Source organism: Capsicum annuum, chromosome 10, assembly GCF_002878395.1.
Source record: "Capsicum annuum cultivar UCD-10X-F1 chromosome 10, UCD10Xv1.1, whole genome shotgun sequence".
NCBI lineage: Eukaryota > Viridiplantae > Streptophyta > Magnoliopsida > Solanales > Solanaceae > Capsicum > Capsicum annuum.
The window spans coordinates 189,656,474-189,663,831 of record NC_061120.1 but is presented as its reverse complement, the minus strand read 5'-3'; the positions used below and the strand labels follow the sequence as shown (position 1 = coordinate 189,663,831).

Sequence of the window (7,358 nt, the reverse complement as noted above, 5' to 3'; positions counted from 1 at the left end):
AGAATTGTTAACAAAAGTCCAAGAGGTCTCCTATTCAATGCATATACTGCAAGAAGTATGGGCACACTGAGAAGTATTGCAGGCAAAAGCAAACTCAAAGTGGTCAGTCTTTCCAATGAGTAAATTTTGCGGAAGATCACCAAGTTAAAAAAACAGAGGAGGAGGTATTCATGGCTTCGCACACATCACATGTTGATCGATATAATTGGTATATCGATAGTGCGAGCACAAGGCACATGGCGATTGATGAAAATCTGTTTGTTAGCCTAGACAGGTCTGATAGGACCAAAGTGAAGCTTGGAGATGGTGCACTGGTGCAAGCTCAAGGAAGAGGATCAGTAAAATTCCTTACGGACGAAGGTATGAAAATCATAAACGATATTTTTTATGTGCCAAGCCTAACTCAAAACTTGTTGAGTGTTGCTCAGTTGCTTCACAATAGTTATTCACTTACTTTTAAGGATAAAAAATGTGTCATTCATAATCCTAAAGGTTGTGAAGTAGCTAAAATTAGCGTGATTGGTAATTCATTTTCAATTTCATGCTATTCTGCTGAAAGTTGTTCTTTTAATGTTGAAATAAGTGATTCTTGGCTTTGGCACAAAAGATTCGGTCATTACAACCTTAGTTCATTGGTGCATATGCAATCCAAGGGTATGGTGCTTGATGTAACCAAAATTGACATGTGCCAAGATGTTTGTGAGTCATGTCAATTTGGTAAATTGCATAGACTATCTTTTCCTAAAGGAAGTCTATGGAGGGCGAAGGAAAAGCTAGAGTTGGTTCATACAGATATATGTGGACCAATGAGGACGACTTCTTTGAGTGGCTTTAAATATTTTATTCTCTTTATTGATGATCTAACTCGAATGACATGGGTCTATTTTCTAAGTAGCAAAGTCCAGGTGTTCTCTATTTTCAAAGAATTCAAGGCTATGGTAGAAAGGAAGAGTGACCGCCGGTTGAAGTATATCAGGTCAGATAATGGAACTGACTATACTTCGCATCAGTTCAACAAGTATTGTAAAGATGTGGGTATTCAAAAACAATTCACTGTTAGCTACACTCCAAAACAAAACGGGCTTTCACAGAATAGTGATAAAGATGGCAAGATGCATGTTGGCAGAAAAGGAGATGCCTAAATATTTTTAGTCTGAGGTAGTCAATACTGTCGCCTATTTGCTGAACAGATTACCAACTAGAGCACTCCAAGACATAACGCCATTTAAAGCATGGAAAGGTATAAAGCCATCTTTGAGATACTTAAAAGTCTTTGGTTTCGTCTTTTATGCGCATGTTCTAGATGCTAAAAAAGGCAAATTGGATAACAAGGAAGAACTCTGTATTTTGTTGGGCTATATCACAGTTGCAAAAGGATACAAAGTGTATAATATTCGTACAAAGAAGGTGCTTATCAGTAGAGATCTTGCAGTGGACGAGTCGAGCCTCTATGATTGGGATCGAGATATTGTTGTAAAGAACCAAGATGGGAGTACTTCAGTTGCAGCTCAAAATTCAAAGACAAATGATATTTCTTCTAGTCTTATTGCTGGAGTAGGACACCTTTCAAATGTTGAATTGACAACTGATTCTCCAGTTTTGAAGACCATATCACTAGCTAAAATTTATGAGCAATGCAATTTTGCTCTCATCGAACCATCTTCCTTTGAAGAAACAATGGGTCATAAAGCTTGGATTTCTGCAATGGAGGATGAACTTTCCATGATTAATAAAAATAATACTTGGAAGCTGGTTGATAGGCCCGACCAAAAGAACGCCATTGGTGTCAAATGGGCCCATAGAACGAAGTTTAATCCAGATGGATCCATCTTCAAACATAAAGCCATACTCGTAGTTAAAGGTTATTCCCAGCAGCCTGGAGTGGACTTTGGAGATATGTTTGCTCTTGTCGCAAGGCATGAAATAGTAAGATTTCTAGTCGCTCTTGCAGCACAATACAAGTGAAAAATTTACTATTTAGATGTCAAATCTGCATTTCTAAATGGATTTCTTGAAGAAGATATTTATATTGAACAACCTGAAGTTTTTATCGTAGAAGGTGAAGAAAACAAGGTGTATAAGCTTAAAAAGGCTCTCTATGGTCTTAAACAAGCTTCGAGAGCTTGGTATAGTAGGCTGGATACTCATTTGCTGTCTCAAAGCTTCAACCGAAGCCTAAATGAGCCTATTTTATACTTCAAAAGAAAACTGATGGAAAGTTAATTGTGATATCTACTTATGTTGATGATTTGATGATCACAGGTGAAGATTCTCTTGCAGTTCAAGAAGTCAAAAATGCGATGCTAAAAGTTTGTGAAATGTCTGATCTAGGGGAGATGAAGTTCTTCCTAGGAATGAAAATTTCTCAATCTTCTGAAGGAATTTTCTTGTCCCAAAAGAGGTATGCCCTAAATCTCTTAAAAGGGTTTAAGCTTGATAAGTGCAAACCTGTTGCAACTCCACTTGTTATGAATGAAAAATTAATGAAGGATGATGGAGAAGAGCGGGCAGATTTAAAACTTTATAGGAGCCTTATTGGAAGCTTGTTGTATCTGACTTCTACCAGGCCAGATGTGATGTTTTGATACAAAACAGCCCAAGAACACAAGAAAACAAACACCAAAACAGTCCACTAGTTCAAGGAACTGTGTACCTCTTTTGGTGACCTCTCTAGGATTCAAGAACACAATAAGAAGACCATGTAATGAGGTGTTTAACACCTATTTTTCAGCAGCAAACCAAACTATATTATGACAATAAAAATGAAGAACAACAATGTTACAACAATAATAACCAAACGGCTTGAACAACAACACAAACTACAAGATTAGGACAAGAAACAAAGATAAATAGTTAGACAAGTGTTGATGTAGTCTTAACAACCCAAGAGCATATTCCACTCTTGGACCTTTAACACTTCATACAACAAATACCTAACTCTTACAATGACACAAGAGGGGCATCCACCTCTCAAAGCACCAAAGTCTCAAGCTTTGCAACACACAAGAGAATCCACCCTTATGGTATGCCCTAATTTCAGTTTTGAGAGATCTCTCTCACAAGAGTAGTGTTCTTCAATATCAAGCATAAACTAAGACAATAAACCCTATCATATTATATTTATATTAAAATGCAAAATCATATATAAATGACAAAAGGGCCCTTTCATAAAAAATGCCTCAAGGCCGCCCCATGGAGTGCATTCAAAAACTGATTTGGGCCTCGTCCACACTTGGGCTTGTGCATTCTTTAGTTGTTCTTCAAGTTGCTCAAAAAATATCTAAGGTCACGATCATTCTGTATCATGTTAGCAACTAGTCTACTGTCCCAATATATGTAATGTCCCAGCACCAAGCATCTTGGAGCTGCTAAAAGGGTGTTGAGGTATATTAAAAGGACAACTGATTATGGCATTTGGTACAGAAGTGTGGAGAATAGAGTTCTTATTGGCTATTCAGATAGTACTTGGGGTGGATGTTTGGGACAATTATAAAAACACATCTAGTTATTCTTTTTCATTTGGTTCAGGCATTTTTTCTTAGAGCACAAAGAAGCAGGATATCGTAGCTCAATCTTTAGCTGAAGCCGAGTATATGGCTGCTGCATATGCTACAAATCAAGGAATTTGGTTGAGAAAAATCTTGTTTGAATTGGATCTTTTGCCAGAAGAACCAACAGTGATCTATGTGGACAATAAATCAGCCATTGTTATGGCTGAAAATCCAGTGCAACATGGAAGAACGAAGCATATCAACATCAGATTTCATGCTTTGCGAGATGCCGAGAAGAATGACGAAGTTAAGTTGGTGCATTGCAGAAGTGAAGAACAACAAACCGATATTCTAACCAAGGCTCTTCCCACAAACAAGTTTGAGTTTCAAAGGTCGTTGTAGGGAGTTTCAATGAAAAATCTTAAGGAGGAGTGTTAGAAAATTAAGATTTATCTAGAAACTCCTAGTTAGAAGATATTTTTTTGTAATAGAAACTCCTAGATATTAGATATTTTTTGGAATAGGTTCTTCTTGAATGTCCTAGTGTAGTATCTTGAATAAATATCTTATAGAATTATCTAGATATTCTAGAGTAGTAGAAGATAAGGATCACTAGATTTTTCTTGTAGATGTATCTAGAAGAATATCTAGAATCATTAATACACTATTATAAATAGGAGGCACATTGTGTATTTGTAACCATCCAGAAAAATTGAAAACACTCAATAAAAGTTTCAGCTTCTCCTTTGTTTCACTGTAATATTTTTTGTAGCAATTTACAGCTGCATCATTTTTCACTATTTCAACTTGTTTTTTCAATCCTTCTTTCCCTTTTTTTAAAAAGCCAAGTAGATCAAAGCTACAGCCAATAAGAATATGTATATTAAATAGTACCTAAATTAAAATATTAACATGACAAAACCAACCCTCATAATAGTGAAGAAATATTTTTTGATGTACATAAACAGGCATTTTGAATTATACACATACTGCATTTAATATAATCAAACTAAACATAAATCCATATTAAACCATAACCCTATACGTTAGTCTTTTGGCCAATCGTATTCATAACACCTCGTAAGTCTTGAATTAAGAGAACAATCATTTTTTTTCTTTTATATACTTATCGTAAGTTTGAAATTAAGGAAATGATCTTCATCGAAGACAGTTGATTAGCTACTGATTAAAGGTTTATTAATTGAAGGACCCATTAATTCACGGTAGTATATTGAGGATGATAATTAAGGAAATAACCTTTATCCAGGAAGACTGATTAGTGACTAATTAAAGGACCCACTCATTCATAGTACTCTCTTGGTCCATCTTTATCGGTCAATATTTAACTTGGCATGCCTTTAAAAATAACAAATAAAATTGATATTTTACAGTATTATTCCTATTAACTATATGCATTTAAAAGTTGGAGAATGAATAGTATTTAATAAAGAATAAAATAGACACAACAATGGTTTCCAAATTGGAAAATTATTTTAATATATTGAACATGTATATATAGACGAAGGGAGTAGTATATTGAGGATGAAATTTAAGGAAATGACCTTCATCGAAGAAGATTGATTAGCGACTAAATAAAGGATTAATTACAGGACACCACTTATTCATGGTAGTAGTATTATATTGAGAATGATTGATAAAAATAGACGTACAGTTAAACACAGAATGGGCTATTTTGATTTAAAATGCTTTTATCTTTAGAAGTTTCAATTATGTGTTTATGAGTTATGACACATGTTTATCTGCTTTTGACTTCTTAAGCAGTATTGTAAAGAAATTTTAAAATTTTGTGGTGTTAAACTAAAGATACATAGCAAGTATCAAAATATTTTTTAATATTGTGCCTTTAAACACGCAGAGTTGCCAAAAAATGACTTGACAAGGAGTACTGTAAAAAGTAAAAAACTTTAAAATCTTGCAATCTTAAACTAAAGACATGTAGCAAGTGTCGAAATGTCTTTTAATATTGTGGCTTTTAACATGGAAAGTTGCCAAAAATAAAAGAGACGATCTTTTAAAATGGACAAAAATAGGAAAGAGACACAAACAAATTTTAAAACCTAAAATTTACATATATACACTAACTAAAATTACCTAATTACATTATATATCAATTTGTTAAAATATTTAAACATATCCCAAATTATTTACATAAATCCCTTTACTTTCAACTTTCTCTCTCTTAAACATTATACATCTCACAATTCCAATATCTCTTCCTTAATTTACTCCCCCATATGCTCCCACATAAATCCCTTTACTTTTAATTTTCTCTCTTTTAATCATTACACATGTGAAACATTGACTTTGGCAAAAAAAGTAGTACAATATTTTTGAGGTATTCTTCTTCCTCCTCTATACATCTATTTCTTGAAAATATTTATTTTTCTGTGGTAAAGGTGAGATCTTTACTGGAATTTGATGTTGGTTTTTCATATGGGGTTTATTCTGTTATTAAAATAATTGTGTTTGATCTTTGGATTTAATGTAAATATTTTAACTTTTGCTTCAAGATAAGATTTTTATTTGTTTTTTCTATTCTTGATTTTGTTGGATATGGTTTTTGTTTTTTTCACTTCTGTTGAATTAGTCATATAGTTAGGTAAGTTACATTAATTTGATATTTTAGATCTAGGAAAGTATGCCAAATTCTTGGATCTTCTTTTGATGATTGATGTGTTCTTACAGATTTGGTTGAACCCCACTTTTTTATTATTTTGTGTTATTTCAGTTCTGTAAATGTTTTGTTAGATTTACTTGTTTACCTATTTGCAGGCTCATATAATTGGATAGATTTCAATAGATTCTGCTCTGAATATTGAAAGAAAATAGAATAATCTATAGATTTTGTGTATTAGCTGCTTAGTCCTGCTTCATTTTTTGGTGTGATTGACTTGCTTTCAAGATGATGATATTTGAGGAAATGGGGTTCTGTGGAGATCTTGATTTCTTCCCTGCTCCGCTAAAGAAAGTGGAAGTGAAAGTGGTTGCCCCACAGAATCAGATTGAGCCGGATTCTATGGTGGATGATGATTATAGTGATGAGGAGATTGATGTTGATGAGCCTAACTTTGATGTTCATGATCAATTCTATTTTCTGAGCTTATATTCTATGGTAATTTATTCTTTGGTGTTTCGAAGAAGTGTTTGTTCTAAAGTTGGTTTGTTTGTTGTTGTTCCTGCTAAATATATGGATGTATAATATTTTATTATACATACCTGTTAGTGTATAATGTTCTTTGAAGTTTTGAAGAATTGTTTGTTCTAAATTTTCAATATTACATTTGCTTCCTTTTTGTATAATATGTTAGCATACATTAAAGCCGCTATATAATATGAAACTGTGTCATTCCAGATAACTTACGAATGTATGATATGTTGTTATACATTCAAATCATTGTATAACGAAAACTGTGCAAATCCAGTTAACATTCGAATGTATAATATTTGATTATACATTCGTCTATGTGTATAATGAAAACTGCTGCAATGACAAAAATTGCATTTTGTTCTGCTTTTATTATTTTTAACATGTTTGTTTAATCCATTGACTCAGTTTAAAAAAATTTATGCAGCTATGTATTGATTTATCGTAAACATGACTGCAAGTAGGTGTTGAGGGCGTCTTCTATGAATGAATTGGAAATTGATGCTTATATGAGAAGTGGGTGTTGAAGGCATCTTATCCTTATTCATACTCCTTATACATATATTGTGGGTGTGTATATACTATGTAATTTGGCAACTATTATAGTAAATAATTGTTGAAACGTAATGTGTATTACACAATTATACATTAAATATACTATTATACTTTATTAACATGCATGATGTTTTACTAACAACAAT

At 33.1% G+C, this 7,358-nt stretch overlaps 1 long non-coding RNA gene across 1 annotated transcript; it reads left to right on the top strand.

Annotated features, from left to right (window-relative positions):
- The first annotated feature begins 5,743 nt into the window (after positions 1-5,743).
- On the top strand, positions 5,744-7,358 carry LOC124888068. The gene is made up of 3 exons (XR_007045999.1): positions 5,744-5,847; positions 6,285-6,624; positions 7,085-7,358. It is a non-coding gene; the product is annotated as an uncharacterized LOC124888068 (long non-coding RNA).